At 37.1% G+C, this 24,557-nt stretch overlaps 1 protein-coding gene across 2 annotated transcripts in view; it reads left to right on the forward strand.

Annotated features, from left to right (window-relative positions):
• The window catches only part of NR3C2 (nuclear receptor subfamily 3 group C member 2), a 356,521-nt gene that overhangs the window by 65,753 nt on the left and 266,211 nt on the right, over positions 1-24,557 (forward strand). The gene's annotated exons all lie outside the window — the stretch shown is intronic.

A 24,557-nucleotide genomic window follows, 5' to 3' on the forward strand; every position in this document is an offset into this window, starting at 1 on the left:
TCCCCCGTTCATGCTCTGTCTCTCTCTGTCCCAAAAAATGAATAAACTTTGAAAAAAAAAAATCTTGTGAAAAGTTTTAATTTTTGCAGTTCTATTGATCTTACACATAGAAACTTCTAGACCTGAGTAGAAATGAAACGTATATTGTGATTATTTATCAAAAAATCAAGCGACGATTGAATATACCATTCTTCCTTACTTCAGTGACATTAAAATTATTTTATACAATAGACACATGTCAACATACTTTTTCTTTTGGTTCATTAATCTCTGTTTCTTATAAAAAGACAACTTCGCTAGGATGTAATTAGGGGATATTTGTCTTGTTTTCAGACATGGTTAAAGGTAGAGGAGATTATGTTTATCATCAGATAGGTTTTATGACAGTCTTTTTAGGATATGTGGAGAATTTAAGAAGGAGGAAAGGATCCTGCTTCTACAGAGATGCTCTGTCAGTTACTGTGATGAATTTTCTTTATATCCTAATATATTTTTAATATTTTGAGGGGGGATTTTCACTAAACTGATTGAAAATAATTTTAAAAGTTGGGCAAAATGATATTGGCTACTTTGGCCTCAGTTTCTTCATAAAATTTAGGTTGTTAAACTAAGGCCTAAGTATCTTGAGGTTCTTTTCGTATGTTCCTACTTCTAGTGCTTCTCTAGAAATACGTATAGAGTTCTGCCAGTACAGTGGGAAAGCAGTTAGGCTGAGCCTCAGGAGGCCAGGTTCTCATCTTTGCCTTCATTTCATGATTATATGACCTAGAGCCTATCTACTCACTCTGGGCCCAGTTTCCTCGTCTATAAAGTAGTGAGTAGAACGGGATGATCTTAGAGGTTCCTTTCAACATAAAGAGTCCAGACAAAATTCTATGGTTATTTTGCTTTTTTTGTAGACTAGAAATTAATGAATAAGTGAGAACACAATATGCTAACATAGGGAATAGCTCATTTACGTTTATTGAATGTAGATGTGTAATTTTGCAGTGTTGTATAATTCGAAGAAATTTTTACCTCCTTAGTACCCAGTCATTCCTTTTCCTTCTATTTATTATATAGGCTGCTGTCATTTGATGTCATTCACAGGGCGATTGTGAGTAAAAAATGGCATATGGATTAGGGCATTTGGTAGTTTTGAAGAGTTCCAGTGCAGATAAAACCTTCTGGGGGGTGGAATTCCATTTCGTACCTTGAGAGGCCGCTGCCAAGCACCATGCTGCAGGCCTTTGAGCCCAGGCTGTGGGTTTCAGTCCTGGTTCTATTACCCAAAAGTTTTGGTCCCTGGGATCACGCATTAAAATTGCCTGATTCTGAGTTTCCTTGTCTCTAAAAGGATAATTTAAGACAGTTTCACAGATCTGCGTATTAACTGAGTTTTAAACTAGGTTGTGTGTGTGAATATCCTTAATTTAAGTTTTAACATTTTAAAAACTCATCATTCGGTTCAAGTTGGCAAACCTTTTGTTGGATATCTAAGGTATGGTGCTCAGGGGGCACACGCACACACCTGGGTAACAGGAATGGAAGGCATAATGTGGAAGGTTAGTTGTAAAACAGTGAATGGGAGTGTAATAATATAGATGTAACAATGGATTTCAGCTGGTAATGTTTTGTAAGAGAAGGTGTATCTGAGAAGGTGGATTTGAGCTGGGCTTGAAAGGTGGGTAGGATGTTACCAGTAGGAGAAGAAGGAAGAGCCAGGAGGAACTTCCAGTCAGGAAGAAGAGAGCCATTGAGGTTGGAGGATTTGATGCATGGATGGAACCTGGTTTCCCTAGGAAAGAAAAAACAGAAGTAACTCTAAGAGGAAATCAAGTATAACATTGCTCTATGTAGTAAGAAATAACGTTTAACCCCATTATGTATTGGAAACTTGCATTGAGTGCTGGTTTATCCTAATTCCTTATCAAAGACCTCCCTACCTTCTTCAGATACTTTTTCCAGATCATATAACAAATAGATAATGCTGAAAAATCTTTCAATTACAAGTGGCATATAAATTCCTTTAGTAGTAGAAAAGGATTATACTCCTGAGTTTTGAGTTTTTGGACAATTTAAGAGCAAAGGTTCTTTAAAGAGATTAAATTGTCTGAAGCATACTCAGAAATCAGTGGAAAGATTGGCATATTTTTTTAAAAGTTTATTTATTTATTTTGAGAGAGAGAGAGAGAGAGAGAGAGAGAGAGGCAAAGAGAGAGGGAGAGAAAGAATCCCAAGTAGGTTCCACGCTGTCAGCACAGAGCCTGATGTGGAGTTCAATCCAATGAACTGTGAGATTGTGACCTGAGCTGAAATCAAAGAGTTGGATGCTTAACTGTCTGAGCCCCCCAGGTACCCTAGGATTGGCATATTTAATCTTGGTTATTATCCCTTAAAATCATGCTATGACTGAATAACTTTTCTCCGAAATCGATGCAGCAAATATTTGACTTTTAAGTGTTAATAACTTGGAAAAATAAAGAAGCTATTGACTTTTTCTTTTCATGTACCTTTCATTTGGCAACAAACCATTTGAGATACTATTTCATGCTAGATTATTTAAAATAAGCTACAGTGAATAAGACTGCTTATAGGCACATTGTATATCTGGTTGCCAGTAGGAAATGTGTTTCTCAAACCTTGAGTCACATATTTTCTTCCATGTTAAGAAAGCTTCTTTGGTATTTGGCATCTGTTCATCTTTTGGGTATGCTGAGATTATCCGTTACATCACCTCCAGGGGTATGAATAGAATCACTGAGAAGTAGTGGTCAATAGTAGCTTTTGTTTGAAGAACATATTAGTAGCACAATATCAGTGGGAGGGAATATAGCATGTTTTTAAAATAAGAGATCATGGTATTGGATTTAGAATTCTGTTTCTGCCATTGTCATTACTTCAGTAGGAGATTTTCAGGAAGTGAAATGGCTTTTTGCTTTGGTTTCTTTACCCACAACACACTTTTTAAGGTGGAGTGTGGTATTTATTTTTTTTTCAACGTTTATTTATTTTTGGGACAGAGAGAGACAGAGCATGAACGGGGGAGGGGCAGAGAGAGAGGGAGACACAGAATCGGAAACAGGCTCCAGGTTCTGAGCCATCAGCCCAGAGCCTGACGCGGGGCTCGAACTCACGGACCGCGAGATCGTGACCTGGCTGAAGTCGGACGCTTAACCGACTGCGCCACCCAGGCGCCCCGGAGTGTGGTATTTAATGTTATATTTTAATGCATCTGAACTTAAATACTCTTTATTTGCTAAAACATACAGGTGCATTTTACTTTTACTTTTAGATCTGTTGTACTAACATTATGACCATGAGCTTTTTGTATAGGAGCAATATTCATCCTATGTTATTTCTTTTCTTTCTAGGGGGCCAGCAGTAGTTGGTGTAGGGTAGTCACAGATGTTTGCGGAATGAATAAATCATTTCCATGGGAAAAAATTGGAGAGTTGAGTTTCTCCACCTTGTTCTTTTAATCTTGTATCATTTGGGTGCTGTTACTCACTAGTTTATGATTGTAGGCAATGACCTCATTTAATATATCTAATCTTTAGTTCCTCCTTTTGCATAATCTCTATCACAGTACCTATATCAGGTTAGTGAGTACTGATAATGTTTTCATTTTAGTGAAATTTTAAGGGAAGTGTTTAGTAAATTTGTTAGGTATCCCTCCTAATAAGTTCTTGGTGCTTTTGAATGTCTTTTCCTTCATTTTTTTCTCCTCTGATAAATTGGAGACTATATTTAAAGGGACTGCTTACACACAAGGTTATTGTAAAGGTGTACAATTTTTTACTTTCTATAAGGTGGGGTATACCTGTTTATTTTTGTGGTGTAGTAGTGTCTCTGGGAGTCTCTGCTGTCTCTGAATATTTATAGAATTATAAAATTGTAAAGCCATCAAGCCAAGGGGTCCTGGGGCATTTATCTAGTTCCCTTTGCAGACAGGTCCAGAGACATTTTTACCAGCTGTCCTGTCTTACCGCATGATTATAAGAATTAAAAGTAATGAAGGGAACTTAAGATTTATAACTTATTCTCTAAGTAAAATGCTTACTGTTAAGACTGATTCTTTACACCACACTGAGAGGGTGCTTTGTTTTTTCTGCATATCTAAATTTCTGCATACCCTTCCATTCATGTTTCAAAATTTCATATAAATTGCATGGGTAGGGAAACTCCTATCTAAATCTCTTGATTTTGACAGCATCCCGTATGATTTTACCCAAAATAATAAACATCCGTTTCTTTCATGTGCAGACATAGTGACACATAAATACAGTGTTGAAAAAAAAAAGTTAAGGGGGCGCCTGGGTGGCGCAGTCGGTTAAGCGTCCGACTTCAGCCAGGTCACGATCTCGCGGTCCGTGAGTTCGAGCCCCGCGTCGGGCTCTGGGCTGATGGCTCAGAGCCTGGAGCCTGTTTCCGATTCTGTGTCTCCCTCTCTCTCTGCCCCTCCCCCGTTCATGCTCTGTCTCTCTGTGTCCCAAAAATGAATAAACGTTGAAAAAAAAAAAAGTTAAGACTAATTATATGATTCTTCTAACCATACCACTTTCACGATTACATTCACAAGAAAGACTTTAGCAAAATAAATTGACTAGCAATGTTTTCATTGCTTAGTAAAGTGTTTATTGTTGTCATTGTTGTTGTGTACTGTTGAATTATTTTAATTGGTTTGCAGTGAGGTTCTTCCAAATGTTGATCCATAGGAAAATAGGTATTCAGTAGACAGGAAAAATTGCCCTCGAAGTCTTATGTTGGCTTTTTTGCCTTAGTCTATCTGACCAGGTCAGTCATGGGGTTTGTGGGGCCCAAGGTGGAGATTTCCTTCCAGAAGAAGCAGGAATTCTGCTTTGTTTGCTGGTCAGATTGCATGGCTGACACTGGCCAGTTGTCTTGCACCTGTCACCGGCCATCTATTCCCATGGGACAAATCTTCTATCCATCATCACTGCTAGAAAAATACATCAAAGCACGTGCCTCCCAATAGGGAAGCTGGCTGCATCATCTTGGTATACAAGAAAGCATGTTGTTACTGATTTAGAAAGTTGCTGCTTCTAAAAAGGAAGTGTTTGGTTCTAACTCCTTAGTGCCCATTAATTGTGTCCGATTTTGTGTGGTTCTCTGCCACGTATGGAGAGACTGAGACAGCCAGGATAGCTAACCATGAGCTCAGAGGCAAGTCTTGCTACTTTTTGCAATGTAGCTCATCTCTACTGCTTTTCCTTTTACAAAATTATTGTTTTGTCTTGTTCTCTTAATTAATTAAGATCCCTCCAAGGAAGTAGATCGGTATCACTGGGTAAAGATTTATATAATTACATTAGAGTGGGCACAATCCATTTGCCATACAGAAACAGAAGCTTATGCTTTAAAATTTAGAGAAACTGTGAAGGGTTTAAGAGAAATGGTGAACCATGATGATTATATGCAAAGTGCTAAGGAAGTATTTAAATGTCAGTTTTCAGATCTGTTATCAGCTAAGTTCTGTCAGTTCATTTTTTTAATCCAACTCAAATTATTCATATTTCAAGTGAAGTATGTTTCTGCTAATGCTGCTATTTGGGGCATTTAAATTTCTATGGGCAAATGCTGTAGTCCTAAAACGTGTGGGGGAAGTGGAAATAAGCATTGGAAGGTGGCTTATATGTATCACTGTGAAATTGTATTCTAATATATTTTTAATTCATGTTATGGGCATCTTAAACTTTTCATCCGTTGATAGCAAATGCTTCAAAACCACATAAAATCACTGATGCCATGCCATGTATAGAATCACAATTTAGATACTTGCCCTAATAATCCATTCTGGATCATCTTTGCATAAACTCTATTAAGGGAAATGATTTTTTCCTTTGCTAACAGGTAATTGCCAAGTGTGACCCACCCTGCTGCTTGCAAAGAATTCTGAAGTGCAGACTGCATTTTTACAGAATGTAGTTAATGGCAAAAAGCTGTAGAGGGGTAGAACCAGAAAAGAACTGAAGGCAACAAGTTTAGAAAAGGCCAAAAAGGAAAGTTAGTGAGTACCCAGGAAAATATCCCCAGTATGATATAAACGAGCTCGGTCTCCACAGGGCTGCACCTTTTGGGAAATCATGCTGGGTAAAGTGGAGCAGAGACTTAGGAATTGAGATTTCTTATGAATTGAGCCCCGCTTTCTGGGATGTCTCTGTGGACATCTCCTGAATATCCCTTTGAGCCTTTTATATTGTCCTAGCTTTTCTTTTACTCTCTCCTTTCCAGTGCTGGTTTATATACTGATCCAGGGTTGAGATCCCTTTCTGCTGCTTCCTCTCTCACCCACATTTAGAAAGCTGAACCATTATGTACTGATAGAATGTAGAGGACTCTTCTTGTGCTCAGTGTAACTAGAACCAGGGAAGGATTAAAGACATAATTGTGATGTTAAAGTATCCTTTCATTTTATTAATAATAAAATACCACTGTTGGTTTTTTATTATTATGAATAGTGATGATGATACAATAATAACAGTAGCAGAGACCAGAAGTGAGGGGTTTGGTGGGAGCTAAATATCAATCCTGACATTTAAAGCACCACTGCACAGCTCAGAATTCTGTCCCCTTCTCTTGATTCTCTTCTTTGACTATGTACTAATTCCTTTGAAACACTTTCTTCTTATTAGAACACATCCAACCAAAGAAGCGAGTACCTATTTTTAGAGATCTTCCTCCTCCCACAGGAAGTAACTTGTAGGTGAAACAGGAAATACAAGGCTCAGAGACCCTGCAAGAGTCTGAGCAGGTGCAGTGGTGTCTGAGGAAGTGAAGGAGAGGAAGACAGGTGACTAGTGTTGTATGGGGAGAGGTGGGCCCACTACCCCAGCCAGGGCATCAGGCTCCCTATCTGTGAGACACTGAGGTGGAATCAAAGGTGAGTGATTGGTGAGTGAGGGTTTGGGGAGGAGGGGATATTCAGAATGATGCCCAGGACCTGGTTTGGGCATCTAGATAGATGGTAGAGGAAATGTAGCAGGAGGGCAGGTCTTGGAGGAAGATTGAGTGTTGCTATGGTATATCTCTCGGTGGAAGCATACTGAGTAATTTGCAGTTTTTTGTTTTTGTTTTCTAAGGATACATTTCTGTTTTTCAATATGTTGGTATGGAACCTAAGAGAAATAGGTTTTTAGTGCTTTTTCAAAAGTTCTTCCTCAAAGATTGTTCTAGTTTTTTCTTCGCTGTCTCTAAAGTAATGCTGAACATAAATCCTTCATGATGTGAATAATGAAAAATATGTGTAGTTCTCTAAACTTAGGAGGTACATTACATTTGCCTTTGTGACTTTATGGATATTAGGTTTGGATTGTGGTTAAGCTAATGAACTGAAGAACTCAAGTTGATGGTCTCATCATTCAATCCAGCAGCTTGTGTTAAATTTTAGGCTAATATCTATGTTTTTACATGATTGCTTAGCTAGAATTCTTTTGGTACGTTAACATTTTTCATATTAAACCCAAGCTGAATTTTAATAGATATTTTTTCAGTTTATTTGAGAGTATCTTTAAACTTTTTAATATTTTATACCTTCCACTTGAATGATGACACTGTTGATTTAATGTTATAGTATTTATGTAACATGATATAGGCCAAGAAGACAATTAAACTGTATAGGCATACCTTATTTTTATTGACCTTCACTTTATTGTGCTTCACAGATGAGTTTAAAGGGGTTTACTGTTTGTTTTGTTTTGCTTTTACAAATTGAAGGTTTGTGGCAACCCTACATTGAACCAGTCTACTGACACCATTTTCCCAACGACATTTGCTCATTTCATCTTTCTGTGTCACATTTTGGCAATTCTGACAATATTTCAGAGTTTTTCATGATTTCGTTTGTTATGGTGACAAATCCATGATCTCTGATGTTACTATTGTATTGGGGTGTAAACTGTACCCATATAAGACAGTGAACTTAACTGATAAATGTTGTTTTTGTTCTGACTACTCTACTGATTGACCATTCCCCCATCTCTCTCCATCTCCTTGGGCCTCCCTATTCCTTGAGACACAACAATATTGAAATTAGGCCAGTGAACAAACCCTACAGTGGCCTGTAAGTGTTCAAGTGTTCAAAGGAGAGGTTGTACATCCCTCACTTTAAATCAAAAGCTAGCAAAGATGAAGCTTTAGATGAGAAAGACATGTCAAGGTCAGCATAGGCTGAAAGCTAGGGCTCTTGTGCCAAACAGTCAAGTTGTGAGTGCAAAAGAAAAGTTCTTGAAAAGATGAAAAGTGCGACTCCAGTGAACACACGGATGATAAGAAAGTGAAACAGGCTCATTGCTGATAAGGAGCAAGTTTGAGTGGTTTGGACAGAAGATCAAACCAGCCACAACACTCTCTTAAGCCAAAGCCTGATCCAGAGCAAGGTCCTAACTCTTAATACCGTGAAGGCTCACGCAGGTGAGGAAACTGACAAATATCAAAGAGGTTGATTCATGAAATTTAAGGAGAGAAGCCATCTTTGTAACAGAAAAGTGCAAGGTGAAGCATCCAGTTATCCAGAAGATCTAACTAAGATCATTAGTGAAGGTGGCTACACTAAACAGCAGATTTTCAATGTAGATAAAACAGCATTATACTGGAAGAAGACGCCATCTCAGACTTTACAGAGGAGAAGTCAGTGCTGGCTTTCAGGCTTCAAAGAACAGGCTGACTCTCTTGTTAAGAGCTAATGCAGCTGATGACTTCCAGTGAAAGCCAGTGCTCATCTACCATTCCAAAAATCCTAGGACCCTTAGAATTATGCTAAATCTATTCTGCTTGTGCTCTATAAATATAACAAAAAAGCCTAGATTACGGTACATCTGTTTCCAACCTGGTTTACGGAATATTTTAAGCCCACTGTTGAGACCTATGCTCAGAAAAAAAGTATTTATTTCAAAATATTGACTGCTTATTGACAGTGTACCTGGTCACCCAAGAGCCCTGATGTTGTTTTCATGCCTGCTAACACAGTATCCATTCTGCAGCCCATGGATCAAGAAGTAATTTTGACTTTCAAGTCTTATTTAAGAAATAGATTTTGTAAGGCTATAGCTGGCATAGGTAGTGATTCCTCTGATGGATCTGGGCAACATAAATTAAAAATTTTCTGGAAAATAATTCACCATTCTAGATGCCATTACGAATATTCATGATTCATGGGAAGAGGTTGGATACCAACCCTGACAGGAGTTTGGAAGAACTTGATTCCAACCCTTGTGGGTGACTTTGAGAGGGATTCAGGAATTCAGTGGAGGAAGTCACTGCAGGTCTGGTAGAAATAGCAAGAGAACTAGAACTAGAAGTGAAGCCTGAAGGTAGGGCTGAATTGCTATGATCTCATGATGAAACTAACAGATGAGGAGTTGCTTCTGATGGATGAGCAAGGAAAATGTTTTTTTTTTTTTTTGAGATGGAATCTACTACTGTGAAGATTATTGAAATGACAGTAAAGGATTTAGAATATTCCATAAACTCAGTTGATAAAGGCATCAGCAGGGTTTGAGAGGATGGATTCTAATTTTGAAAGAAGTGCTGCTGTGGGTAAAATGCTGTCAGATAGCACTGAATGCTCCTGAGAAATGGTTTGTGAAAGGAAGAGTCCATGGATGTGGTAGACTTCATTGTTGTCTTATTTTAAGAAATTGCCACAGCCGCTCCCAACCTTCAGTAGCCACCACGCTGATCAGTCAGCAGCCATCAGCATGGAGGCAAGACCTTCCACTAGCACAAAGATTATGACTTGCTGAGAGTTCAGATATGGTTAGCAGTGTTTTTTTTTTTTTGTTAGCAATAACATATTTATTTATTTAATTTGAGGGTGGGGGGCGGGGAAGAGAGACACACACGGGAGGGACAGAGGCAGGGAGAGAGAGAATCCCAAGAAGGCTTCACATTGTCAGCAGGGCTCGACATAGGGCTTGATCTGTGAACTGTGAGATACCTGAGCTGAAACCAAGAGCTGCACACTTAACTGACTGAGCCACCCAGGCACCAGCAATAAAATATTTTTAAAATTTTGTTTTTAATCTTTATTTATTTTTGAGAGAGAGAGAGACAGAGCGCGAGCAGAGGAGGAACAGAGAGAGAAGGAGACACAGAATCCGAAGCAGGTTCCAGGCTCTGAGCTGTCAGCGCAGAGCCCGACGCAGGGGGCTCGAACCCACGATCTGTGAGATCATGACCTGAGCCGAAGTCGGACGCTTAACCAACCGAGCCACCCAGGCGCCCCCCCACAATAAAATATTTTTAAAGCGTGTGCCTTAGTTTTATTTTCTTTTAGATTTAATGCTGTTGTATATTTCATAGACCAGAGTATATATAACTATTATATGTCCTGGGAAACCAAAAAATTAATTTGACTCACTTTATTCTGATATTTGCTTGTTATGACTGTCTGGAACCAAATCCACGATACCACTGTGGTCTGTCTGTATTGAAAATTTATGTATAATATTGGATTGCTGTATCAGCTCAAACAAATTCATTCCTTAAGATCACCTCTTAATTTTTCAGCAGCGTTTCAGATGTAGTGAAAGCACACAATCCTATGAAAATTCCATTTTATTATATATATTTTTTGAATACTGATTTTCAAATGTAGAGTTACTGGAACCTTTTTGCATTTTTAAGTGAATTCTCTTTAAAATGGGTAACCTTTGAGATGACAAAATTCAAGACTGGTTTCATAGAGTATAATATACTTCATTCTGAACTTTTTAAGGGCTGTTTTTTAACTTAAGAAGAGATTGCAAAGTGTTAGCATATCCCCATAGAAAATAAATCCCCATACATAAAACCTAAGAATGAATTATTTTTCTTGTAGGTTGGCATGATTGAAATCACATTGCCAGTGTAGTTGTACATGTAACTATTGTTCATAAAATTCAAACATAGCTAATAGATCATCTTTCACTGTTTGATGATTTGCCATTCTAGAAAATTCCTTTCTAGTAGAGATTTTTTTCTTTTTTAGCTTTCGATACTCAGAATGGAATGTAATCACTCAGGGTTTAAGTATGTAGGAGGAAGGAGAAATCAGAAATTTTTGATGATTTGATAGAGATTTATTTCACTTCTTATGGGAGAAGGCTTGTGAACTGATAAGGAAGAATAGAGACATTGATTTGGTATAAGTTTATCAATTTAGATTTTTCTAAATTAGTCCCAGTGTCTTCAAATTTATAACTGAATTTGAGGGCCAGTAACTTTTTTCTCTAGTATATCTTCTAGAATATTGCTGTGTTTTTAAAACAACAAGCATCTAAAACAGCAGCTGAAATTACTTCAGAAATTCCTGAGCACTTCGGTCACATAATTGGCAGAAGTCTTCCTAAATCTCCTTTATTGTGCAGTGTGTAGAGTAGGCATGTGTGCCAATTATGGTATAGGAAGGTCAACCTTATCTCTAGAGAGAGAAAGAACTTGCCTATATGTGCATTATTATGTTGCATCTTACGGATTTTCCAGGAACCTTCTGATATCAAGTATTTTGTCTAATTGTTTCCACAGATAAACTTGTCAAACGTGTTTCCTTATTTAGGGTTTAGAAACCGTGCTCCTTACTTGGGGCCACTATGAGGTCTCCCTCCAGGGGGTACTTTCCTGCTAGGTAGAATTGTGTATGATATCACTGAAGTCAGGGAGCAAGCAACAAGTGCACTAAATTGTGGGGGAAAGGCACACAAACAGTGGGGGGAGAGCGCCCTGGGAGGCAGGGAGGGGCTTGGAAAAGGGCATGGAAACAAGTGTTCCCTACCCATGATTTTTTAACATTCTTTTTTTTTTTTTTAATTTTTTTTTTTTAACATTTATTTATTTTTGAGACAGAGAGAGAGAGAGAGAGAGCATGAACAGGGGAGGGTCAGAGAAAGTGGGAGACACAGAATCGGAAACCGGCTCCAGGCTCTGAGCTGTCAGCACAGAGCCCGACGCGGGGCTCGAACCCATGGACCGCGAGATCATGACCTGAGCTGAAGTCGGATGCTTAACTGACTGAGCCACCCAGGCGCCCCGATTTTTTAACATTCTTATGTGTGGTTACATATACTGTGTTGTTGTTTCTTTTGATTTGGAAGCCAAAGTAAGTTTATCCAACATCTATGTTTTCAGCAGATCAAGTTTTTAAGAATTCCATATTTCCTGAAATCATTTTAGAGATTTATATTAAGATTTGGAATATTAATGTTGGTGGAGGTTAGGAAATAATAGTTTTGAATTTTTGAAACAATTTTCTGGCTTTTTTTTGCGGGGGGGGAAGGTTTCATGTTTAGATTTTGACATTGATAGTAAGGATAATTTTTTGTCATTAATCGAAACACTGTAAGATTTCTGTGGCTATTTTATATATTGGTGAGCTTTGTTGTGAGAATTTTCAGGGGACCCACTTGGGTCAGTGGCCAAAATTCCCCGGAGTTTGTGAGCCTTCATGTGGAGAAAATTACTCTTTTATTTTCACTAGTATCTAACTGAAATTTGGCCTCTCCCTTATTTATGAATGTAGGCAATAAACTCTAGTAGTATTGGCAGCCTGTGACTTTGCCACTGATAGAAATCATATATTTTCATCTTACATTATAGTTGTTACAGATATCTCAAAATATTGAAGCTCATCACTACTTTAAAATTACAGCATTTATTAGACTCACAGCTAGAGCTTGTTATTTAATACGTTAATAAAGCAGTACATTATTATATCACATTTTAAATATTTTGATAACTGTCAATCTGATGATTTTCTTCGTAGTCTAGTAACACTCTTAAACAACATTCTAAGAAGGGGTCTGTAGACTTCACTAGACTGCCAAAGGTATCCATAAAACAGGGTCCCTGGACAGGGGAACATTGCAGGTGGGTACTGTGCTGCTGGTTTTACTGTTACCTCACTGTGTGTGACCTTGGGTGCCACTACCTTGGGTAGTGGCACATGTGTGCCATATGATGACGATACCCATTGACTTGGGAAATTAATTGTAAAGATAAAACAAAGGAAATAGTATTAAAAATTTTTAGCGTTATGCATACAGAAGATGTTTATTATATGAATTTTTGCTTTTCTAAGAACAAGGCATGTATGAGTAATCATTAAGAGTATAAGCGAGCCATCTAGAGGTAATGTAAATTGTGCTTTCGTTCTCCAGTTTCAGTGTGGCTCAATGTCATTACACTTTACGATGAATTGCTACAGGAACATGCCAATTTCATTGTAGCTCCAAAACATTACCAGTCGTGGAAGAAAAGAGGATTACTTTCCCCTAAATATTTCTTTTAAAATTGATTTCTGTATTCTCCAGTCCTCTAATCCAAACTGATGGGCTTCGGTGCTCCCCAAAGCAGTATGTCAGTCAGGCAAAGCACGAGAGAAGAACACATGTTTCTTTTGCAGCAAAAACCAAAGTGTAGCAGCGTGGCTCAGTTCCTGTACCTAGTATAATTAATCAAGAAGTAAATAAATAAGAGATGGAAGAACAAAGATATTGAGCATTGTATTTGATGTTTTATGAACGTTCTCTTTATGACAGCCTTATGGAGCTCATCAATATTATACAATTTAATAGATGAGTCAGTTGGAGTTGGTGTCAGTTTATTAAGTGGTCACGTTACTCAGAAGCTTTAAAACTTGGATTCATATTCAAGACTAATTGTAAAGCCATATGATTGAGTTAAAATATAATTACTGAATAAAATGAATTAGGCATTAATTTTGAAATGTGATCTTTCTTTTTAGAGGTTTTATCTTTAATGCATCATTGATTTTCTTTTCATTGATGCTTGAGATTGACTGCAGTTTGGACAAGAGAGTATTTTTACCCTTTTGAAATTATAGGTGAGACTGGGTGTAGAGATATATGAAAAACCAACTTTTGCTGTTAGGAGTAGTGCCCTGTTTTCATTTTTAAAATGCTATCCCCTAATGCCCGTGACTTGGATACATAACACACACAGTTTGAAGGCCTGTTCAGCGAATGAGTGACTGAAAAATGGTAGGAAGACATGTTGCATTCTGACAAGAAGGAAACAGAAGGTTGGCTTGGGATATCTGTCCATTTTCAGAGAACGCTAGCAGCAGTAAGGAGATCACTGAATGTAAGAAAACAGAAATTATAAGAGAAAAGAAGAATGTGAGAAAAATAAGTTTGCACTGTTAGGGAATCCTGTAATCAAGAGTTTTGACATCTGTTACTTCACATACAGTCCTGATTCACAAGAATGAGGCACCAGGGGCACATGTCCTCCCCATCTTACAGACTGAGCCCAGGAAGATGCTGTAACTCTGTCACCTTTACAGATGAGACCTCAGAGCTAGATCTTTGGATTCAACATCTGGGCATCTTTGGGGAGGGAGGGAGAGAGAATGGAGAAAATGGAAAGCCACAGAAAGAAAGGTAGAAAAATAGAGCGAACAGAAACAGTGTGCGAGCCTTCAGTGCTGTGCCTAAATGGGTATTCCTCAGACACCCTGTCCAGCCTCCCTCACTTTCTACCCATCTCTCTGCCAAATCTGGTTTTCCTGTGGTAGGATTCACTCTCGTGCCCCACAGCAGTTATCACAACTGGTAATTATTTGTGTGGGTAATTTTTTGTGTGAAATGGCTCTTTCTTCGTCAAGCATCTGGATCGTAAATTTGATTGCAATGGGAGCTATGCCCATTTCTTCCCTGCTTTAGTCTCAGAGCACAGTGCCTGGTACTCTGTAACTCCTGAGCAGGTGAAAGCAGGAATGGCTATATGCTATTCTATACAGGGATGGAAATAATAGAAAGACCAGTGTGGAGATAAAGACTGCAAGAAACTTCTCATAAAAGGAAATCGTGCAGACAGCTTGCAATCTTACGGTGTGCCGTGTATCGTTAACTATCCAGGAAATCTATATTTTAAATATTAATCTAGTTTTGTGGTTATGTCTCTCTGTTTTTGATTCTGAAAATTCTGGTCACCTATACCTCAATAACAATTAAAGGTAAGTCATGCCTTATAGGAATGGAAGGACAAGGAAAGGCCCTGAAGGTAGCGGGTGTTCATTCTACCTCTACAGTAGACTTTTGTAGGTGGTGTTAATGCAAAATGAACAGCTGAAGACGTGGTGGGCCAAAGAGATATAACATGTCCAAGATTCAGATGATAAAGCGTCGGAGCTAAGATTAAAACCAGAGCCCATAATTTTCCATTAATTACATCATATTTGAGGAGGACGAAAAAGGACAACTTCAGAAGCCTCTTGGGGCATCGGCTTGCAAGACTAGGGCTGGGGCAGGTTTCCATGTGGTTCTCTCATTCTTTGGCTTATGCCATCAGTAGGTGCAGCTACCTGCAAAGTTCTGTATAATAACTGGTGTTCGCAATAATTACTGTCATTGGAAGGATGCAAATTATGTTACATTTAAGAGAAAAAAGAATATCATAGTTTAGAGATTTTTATTCAAAGTGATTAGAGGTTTAACACTTTAATTTTGTTACTGAGAATTCTCATGTATAAATTGATCCATTGATGTATAAATTATGGCTGGAGTCATACACTCCAGACTTGGAACCCCAGACTTCATGAGTCAAAAATATAATTGAACATTACTGTTTCTTGCCAATCCATATTTAATATTATATTATAAAAGATTTCAGCATTATATAATTAAGGTGAAAACTTACATGAAATCTCCTATTAAAATGCCTGGCACATAGCACTTAAAGAGTTTTTAAACATTTTTTTTTTTTATAAACCTAGTCAATTACTATGTGATTTGGAATATTCCAGAATCTGAGAAATCATGTTTCTAGCAGCAACTCAATAGCATGATTTTGTTTATAACCCAAACACATCCTAAATCCAAATAGGGATTATTAATCTTTAGTTAATATGTCAGATGCTTATAAGTTTTTTTTTAAGGGAAGAGTGGGTTTGTTATTGAAAATGTAATTCTAAATATAATACAAGTTTTGTAATGCTTTTGGCTGAGTATGTTGCCTTTTCTGTGAGTCCTTAGCTTCATTGTAAGACCCTTTAATACTTATAGCATAGAGAAGAAATTAATAAGCATACTTAAGTGTAGTTACATAGTGTATGGATCTAGGCCTACATTAGTATGATTCACTTTCAGTTTGGTTTTGTTTAAAGGAGAAAGGACACACTATTAAGTGGAGAAAACATTTATACAGCATGCTTAGGTGTATGTGTTTATAAATTGTGTTAATTATATAATTTTTATTTTTATAAAGTTTTTCCCTATAGTGCTTAATGCTAAATAAGCAAAATAATAATGAAGTGTGAAGCAAGGGGAGATGAAAATACGCCTTTGTAATCCCAAGATTTTATTAAATGACTTATGATATCTCTGCTATATTTTTGTGTTTGAACATGCTGCCTTGAAAATTCCATTTCTTTCTAGCGACTGTCACCAAGAACCTCTTCCACTTTAGTTTGCTACCTTTGCTTCCTGCTTAGAAGTAAACAGAGCACATCCACAGACCTTGCCATACCACTGTATATCAGTTCCCCATTCATACCTACCTGCCTTATTCTCTCATTCCCAACACTCACCTGTCTCCAGCCCACATAATCAATTACACAGGATGATTGAATCAGTTGTTTGTGTGTAAAGATATACAGCTCCCTCCCGTACATGATACTGCCATTTTAAAAGTTTTAAAGCCTTAATTTGGGAGCTTTTACGGGCTGCTTGAAATCATACCTAAAATTTGTTATATATGTACATATGGAAGAGAAGTGGGTACATAGCTGTTTCTCAGAGGGAGTTAGGACACCAAAAGTATGGGGAAAAACTGGGAGCTAACTCTTAAATTTCCACCATTACCACCATACCTTCTCTCTCCCCCTCTCTCCCTTTTTCCTTCTTCTTTCCTTCCTTCTTCCCCTCTCTCCCTTCCCCCACCCCCATTTTTAAGCTAAACTCTTATTCTTAAACAGTAGTGCAAGATACAGTGGTGACTAATTTATTTTTGGCAAAAGGTAAATTTATTGGTACTGTTTTGTTTCCCTTCCAAGTTTCATATATTTCTACGTCTGCCAGTTGTGAGTGGTAAAACCAAAGATAGCTAGAATCCCTTTGTTTTGGGGAGATCCTTGTGTATAACCCAAGTGGATATGAAGAAGTAACTTCTGTTGGGAGCCTATTATAACCATGAGGTCCAGTAAAGTCTAAAAATTTTATCTAGGTTATAAGGTGTTCAAAGTATTCTTTTTTTTTTAATATGAAATTTATTGTCAGATTGGTTTCCATACAACACCCAGTGCTAATCCCAACAGGTGCCCTCCTCAACTCATCACCCACCCCCCCCTCCCTCCCACCCCCCATCATCCTACCCCCCATCATCCTACCCCCCCCCCCCATCAACCCTCAGTTTATTCTCAGTTTTTAAGAGTCTCTTACGGTTTGGCTCTCTCCCTCTCTAACTTTTTAATAGCTATATTGAAGGCAGGGCAGAGAAACTAAACACATTTGGTCAAAACTGGCTTGTGATCTTTTTGTATGATATCCAAGTTGAATGGTCCAGAAAAGAAAAATTAATAAAGAGACAGAACTGTATAAGGAAGTTGGGCCAAAATTAAAGATTAGCAAAAGCAACTTTATTTATCAATTCCAGCACATGTATTCTTCCTTTAAACAGTTCAGTTCTGGCATGATGATTCAAAGAAATGATGCTTGAAAAACAGATCTCTTTTATGACCTAGCAGTGAATTATATATGTAGTATTTTGGAATGTGTTTTGTACTTTGTTGTTTTTGTGAATTGTGGGTTAGCTTATTTTATGTTATCATATTTGTGTTATTGTAGATACTTTCCCTTTTTTCAAGGTCAAACTTGTCTTATGGAAATACTGTTATTGGTATGCTATTATTGCAATTTAAGTAAATTACCAATTAAATATCAACGTACTAGCCAAGTACTCTAATGGGTCACTACAAGCACAGCTATGAGTGTCTTGAAAATGGAATCTTTTTTTTTTTCCTTGAGATTCTAAGACCTACTACTTTTAGAACCTCAGTGATTAAGCAGTTTCATATAATTTAAATTTAGCAAACAAAGAACTGAGGCATGGCATTTTAATAAGGGGTTTACCTTGTATTTGGAACACATAGTTGAGTAAATATAGCCCTTTTGAAAGAGGACACTTTCAGTGCATTTTCATAATTTAAAGATATTTGTGGTTTTCTTTTATACAATACTCTATAAATTGAGAAGTAAAAGTTTCTGATCTCAGTGTGTTTATCCCTTTTTTGACTTGTTCCTCATCTTTGTAAGCCTATACTTTTGATTTTAGTATGTCAGGAACTAAAGTGGCTTATGCTTCTGTTAAATTTTTTTTAATGATAATTGGAAAGAAGATACAATGGGGATTGATAAACAGAGAAAAAGGAATATAATATGGTACAATTTAGCAGAAATCACTAGAAATCGTTAATGTTACATAAATAATGAGCCTTTCATGGAGATTCCTTTGTATTTAACATAAAAGCTTGTCATGTTAACATTTCCCCAGATTCTTCTGGGAAGAAATTTAAAATCTGTAGGTATCACAGAAATGTTTTATATTTGGAGTAATATGTGTGTATATCATATTTGTTTTAGCTTGATAAAGTTATGATTTGGGAGAGACTTCCATGTTGTAGCTACCATGTAAAAAGACTCACACTCTAGTCATTTAAAAGTACATGAATTTACGTGGGGAAATATACCTTAGATTCAGTCCTCTCCAGAGGATGATGATGTTTTTGGCATTTATAAGCATAGATCTTGTTTCCATAGATGAATGAACTTGTATTTATATTGACACTTTCAATACAGAAATGAATGCATCCTAATTTTAAAGATTTATGAGTGAAGATTTGGCCAGATTATTTGTTCCTTTGGCCTTGAGTTGTATGAGTTCTTTATAATATGTTTTGATATTAATTTCATCAGATATGTCATTTGTACATGTCTTCTTCCATTCATCAGGTTGCTGTTTCATTTTGTTGATGGTTTGTTTCGCCGTGCAAAAGGTTTTTAGTTTGATGTAGTTTCGATGATCTATTTTTGCTTTTGTTTTTCTGGTATGAGGAGATATATCCAGAAAAATGTTGCTAAGACCAATGTCCAAGAGATTACTGCCTTTCTTTTCTTTTAAGGAGTTTAAAGGTTTCAGGTCTTACATTTAGATCTTTAATCCATTTTGAGTTTATTTTTGTGTATGGTGTGACAAAGTGGTCCCATTTCTTTCTTTCACATGTATCTGTCCAATTTTACCAGCACTATTTACTGAAAAGACTTGCCTTTTCCCTGTTGTATGTTCTTGCCACTGTTGTCATAGATTGACCATATGTAGGTTTATTTCTGGGCTCTCTGTTCTGTTTCATTGATCTGTGTGCCTGTTTTGATTAATAGAACTTTGTAGTATATCTTGAAACCTGGGACTGTGATACCTCCAGCTTTGTTCTTCTTTCTCAGTAGTGCTTTGGCTATTCAGGGTCATCTCGGATTCCATACAAATTTTAGGATTATTTTTTTTAGTTCTATGAAAAATACTCTTGATATTTTGAAAATGATTGCATCCGATCTGTAGATTGCTTTGGGTAGTATGGACATTTTAGCAATATTAATTTTTTCAGTTCATAGACATGGAATATCTTTCCAGTTGTTTGTGTCATCTTGAGTTTACTTCATCAGTGTCGTATAGCTTCTAGAGTATGAGTCTTTCACCTCCTGGTGAAATTTATTCCTAGGTATTTTATTCTTTTTGATGCAATTGCAAATGGAATTGTTTTGTTAACTTCTGTGTCTCCTACTTCATTATTAGCATATGGAAGTGCAACATATTGCTGTCTATTAATTTTGTATCCTACAAATTTATTGAATTTGCATTTTTTCAAAGAAGATATACAGATGGTCAATAGAAACATGAAAAGATGCTCAGCATCATTAATTGAGGAAATGCAGCCAGCCAAAATGGCTAGTATCAAAAAGACAAAAATCAAGTGTTGGCAAAGATGTGGAGAAAAAGGAACCTTCATTCACTGTTGGTGGGACTTTTAAACTGGGATAGCCACTGTGGAAAACAGTATGGAGGTACCTCAAAAACCTAAAAATACAAATATCATATAATCCAGTAATTGCACTGCTGGGTATTAAAGAAACTAAAAACACCAATTTGCAAAGATATATGCACCCTTGTGTTTATTTGCAGCATTATTTACAGTAGCCAAGATACGGAAGCAACCCAAATGCCCATTGATAGATGAATGAATACAGAAATTGTGGTACGCATATAGAATGAAATATTGCTTAGCTGTAAAAAAAAGAATGAGATCGTGCCATTTGCAACAACCCAGGTGGACATAGAGGATATTTTGTTAAGTGAAATAAGACAGAACAGGACAAATACCATATGATTTCACTTAAAGTGAATCTAAAAAACAAATGAACAAACAGAAACAAACTCATAAATAGAGAACAAGCTGGTGGTTTCCAGAGGGGAGGTTGGAAAAGGGTGGGTTAAATAGAGGGATTCAGAGGTACAAACTTCTAGTTATGAAGTCAATAAGTCACAGAGATGAAAAGTACAGCATAGGGAGTATAGTCAATAATATTGTAATAACTTTGTATGGTGACAGATGGTGATTACACTTGGTGAGCATTGAGTAATGGATAGTATTGTTGAATCACTGTTGTCCACCTGAAACTAATATAACATTGTCAACTGTAACGTAAAAAAAAAAAAAAAAAAAAGACTTGACCAGAGTTATAAAGTTACAACCAGAGACCTGTAGGGAAGTGCAATTTTTATTTTGGTAGCAAGATTTTATTTTTACATACATATACATATGCTCCTGTGACAGTGTTTTTGTAAATGAGTCTGTTCTTGGGCTATGTGTCATATTCATAAGGTTACTTTAAGAAGTGGTCTTTTTTTATTTAGTCATATATGTGTCTTAAGTTTCCCGGTAGCAAATTCCAAGTTATAGTGGATAGCTTTATATTAATCTCCCAATAATTCACATGTAGAAAATTGTGGCTCAATAAGCTACAGCTTAGATATATAGCCTTTATGGGGGAAAGTATGAAAAATAATTCCTTTTTATTCTGAATGTCTATTTTACAGATGTTTTCCTTTTTTTAAATTTTGTTTAATGTTTATTTCTGAGAGAGAGAGGTGGGCAGCATGCTAGTGGGGGAGGAGGAGAGAGAGAGGGAGACACAGAATCCAAAGCAGGTTCCAGGTTCTGAGCTGTCAGCACAGAGCCTGTCATGGGGCTCAAACTCATGAACCATGAGATCATGACCTGAGCTGAAGTTGGATGCTTAACTGAGCCACCCAGGTTCCCCACAGATGTCTGTCTTTAAATAAGAATTTACCATTTGTACATATTTGTATCACTTTCTTCAAACTTATATTGTGTGCGTGTATATGTATATATATGTATGTATGTATACACACACACACAGGTATACTCATTTTAATGAAACTGTACATTTACAATGGATTTAAGTTTTCATTAGTATTTTAGTTATCATTGGTATTTTAAGTACTATAAATGAAAATTTCTCAAATATACAGAGAGCATACTTTCATTATTACAGCAACAATAGCTTTGGTTTAATAAGTATAACATATAAAATGTTTTCAGTAGGTCCGTTTTCATTCTGCTGAATGATGATCATTTTATTCTGTATATCCAAAGTATGCACATGAACATTATGAAATTTTCACTTTCAAGATCTTGACTTTTAAGATAGCGGCACTCAGGAAATGCTAGGTGCTTATTGGGTCCCATTGCTAAGAATGTTATGCACATGGCTCATTTTATGCACACTCTGATCCAATGTGGTGGGATTTAGCCCTGCTCCATTTTAAGGCAAGGAAATACAGAAAGTTTAAGTAATTTGGCCAGGGTCAGGTAGCAGGACCAAAATTTGATCTCCAAAACCTCAACTTTACCTTTCCTCTTCAGATAAGATACATTTTTATCCAAAATGTTAGCCTTAACCTTGTGCTGAGTTTTTTAGCAGGTAGCCTACCAGTATCTTCCAGTGATCATGGTGGACCTCCAAGCTTTAGATCAGGTTGTATATTTGTTGTTTAATAGTAATGTGTTCACAATACTGAGGGAGCATCCCTGCCCTTCCTCTGGTAGGGGAAACACCTATGATGCTGCCTGGTGGCAGATGTGTGGGCCATTCTGTTCTAGGGTGCCTTAGAAGTACTACCCCAGAGGGGATGCCACGTAGGACGTTAAGGATAGTTTTCTTCTGACTGTTACACCAACATTGAAGTTATTAGTCATTAATCTGGAAAATAACTGGAGTGGGAATAGAGTAGGGCGTTCAGAGGAAAAGATGGAATATGCAGAGACCAAGAGAGAGAAACATTATGGTGAATGCAGGGCTCTAAGCATGCTGGTGCTTTTGTCTAAGATACTTTTCTTTGAAGCATTCCACTCATAAAGTTAAAAACCTATGGTGACATGCTATAGTTTCTTGGGATTTCTGATTGCTGGCACACCTAACTTACCCCAAAAGATGTATGAACTTCACCTTGAGAAGTTTGGTATAGGTATCCTACTGATAAATTGTGAATGGAGTGGGGCAGCAAGAGGAATCCTTACTATGTGTAGAACATTTGCATCTAGGCAATTTCTGACAATAAGAACAATTCATTTTAAACTTAAAAAAAAAAGAGTTATTTTTTTATTATTTTTAGAGAACGAGCAGGGGAGAGGGGCGGAGAGAGAGACAGAGACAGAGACCGAGACAGAGACAATATATTAAGCAGGCTCCATGCTCAGCAGGGAATCCGACAAGGGCTTGATTCCATGACCCTGGGATCATGACCCGAACCCAAATCAAGAGTCTGACGTTCAACCATCTGAGCCACCCAGGAGCCCCAAAACTTTTGATTATTTAAATAGGTGGTGGTTTAATTTTGTTCAATTCCATTAAAAACTGTTATTTTATTGTTCCCTTCATGGAAATAATTTAGTGGTATTATGTGATAGAGGCATTAATTTTTTTTTTAATTTTTTTTCAACGTTTATTTATTTTTGGGACACAGAGAGACAGAGCATGAACGGGGGAGGGGCAGAGAGAGAGGGAGACACAGAATCGGAAACAGGCTCCAGGCTCTGAGCCATCAGCCTAGAGCCCGACGCGGGGCTCGAACTCACGGACCGCGAGATCATGACCTGGCTGAAGTCGGACGCCTAACCGACTGCGCCACCCAGGCGCCCCTAATTTTTAAGAACAATAGCATAAACTTGGTAAAAAAAATCAAATCGTTTCTTAATTTCCATTGTTAATTTGGAGTATTATGATTTGTTCTCATTTTATGTTTTTCCTGGTTATAAGATGAATCTATGTTATTCATAACTAGTACAGTTTTTTTAATATTTTTCATAAAAATAACTTCATGAACTGTGTTCTTTTGGAGATACTCTATGTACCAGTAACATATAAAAAATCTGTCTTTTATCATAATTATTAGCATTATATCATTGTTTTGTAATAGGATCTTTTATTTTAAGATACCTTGCACAGGCTTGAAAAAAATGCCTTTATAACTATTTATCCTTCAGAGCAACATATTTATTTTCTAATACACTTCTTCAGAAAATGCATTTCACTTTTTCCTTTTTTTCAGTTATTTTTCTTCATTGGGGTGAGTTGTGTAGGTTTAAAATAATTTTTACATGTCCAGATAAATAACTTAGGATTTACAATTTCTGTAATCATGTTTACACTGTGTAATACTATTTGTAAGAGATGGTGAATGAAAATTCCCATTAGGTAGAATCCACTTCATATGCAGTGAAACATCACTAGGCTATGGTTCCTTAATTACAGTACATGAGTCTACCTAGGGTGAAACTTTGTTCTATAAAATAATAAAATCTTTTTTTTCCATCATATAAATTTTTTTATTTTTTAATATAATTTATTGTCAGATTAACTTACATACAATACCCAGTGCTCATCCCAACAGGTGCCCTCCTCAATGTCCCTCACCCCTTTTCCTCTCTCCCCTACACCTCATCCACCCTCAGTTTGTTCTCTGTATTTAAGAGTCTCTTATGGTTTGCCTCCCTCCCTGTCTGTAACCTTTTTTTCCCTCTTCCCTTCCACCATGGTCTTCTGTTAAGTTTCTCAAGATCCACATATGAGTGAAAACATATGATATCTGTCTTTCTCTAACTGACTTATTTCACTCAGCATAATACCCTCCAGTTCCATCCACATTGCTGCAAATGGCAGGATTTCATTCTTTCTCATTGCCAAATAGTGTTCCATTGTATATATAAACCACATCTTCTTTATCCATTCATCAGTTGATGGACATTTAGGCTCTTTCCATAATTTGGCTATTGTTGAAAGTGCTGCTGTAAACATTGGGGTACAAATGCCCCTATGCATCAGCACTCCTGTATCCCTTGGGTAAATTCCTAGCAGTGCTATTGTTGGGTCATAGGGTTGATCTATTTTAATTTTTTGAGGAACCTCCACACTGTTTTTCCAGAGCGGCTGCACCAGTTTGCATTCCCACCAGCAGTGCAAGAGGGTTCCCGTTTCTCCACATCCTCT

The sequence above is a fragment of the Herpailurus yagouaroundi genome, unplaced genomic scaffold (genome assembly GCF_014898765.1).
Source record: "Herpailurus yagouaroundi ecotype Mexico unplaced genomic scaffold, PumYag 28, whole genome shotgun sequence".
Classification (NCBI taxonomy): Eukaryota; Metazoa; Chordata; class Mammalia; order Carnivora; family Felidae; genus Herpailurus; species Herpailurus yagouaroundi.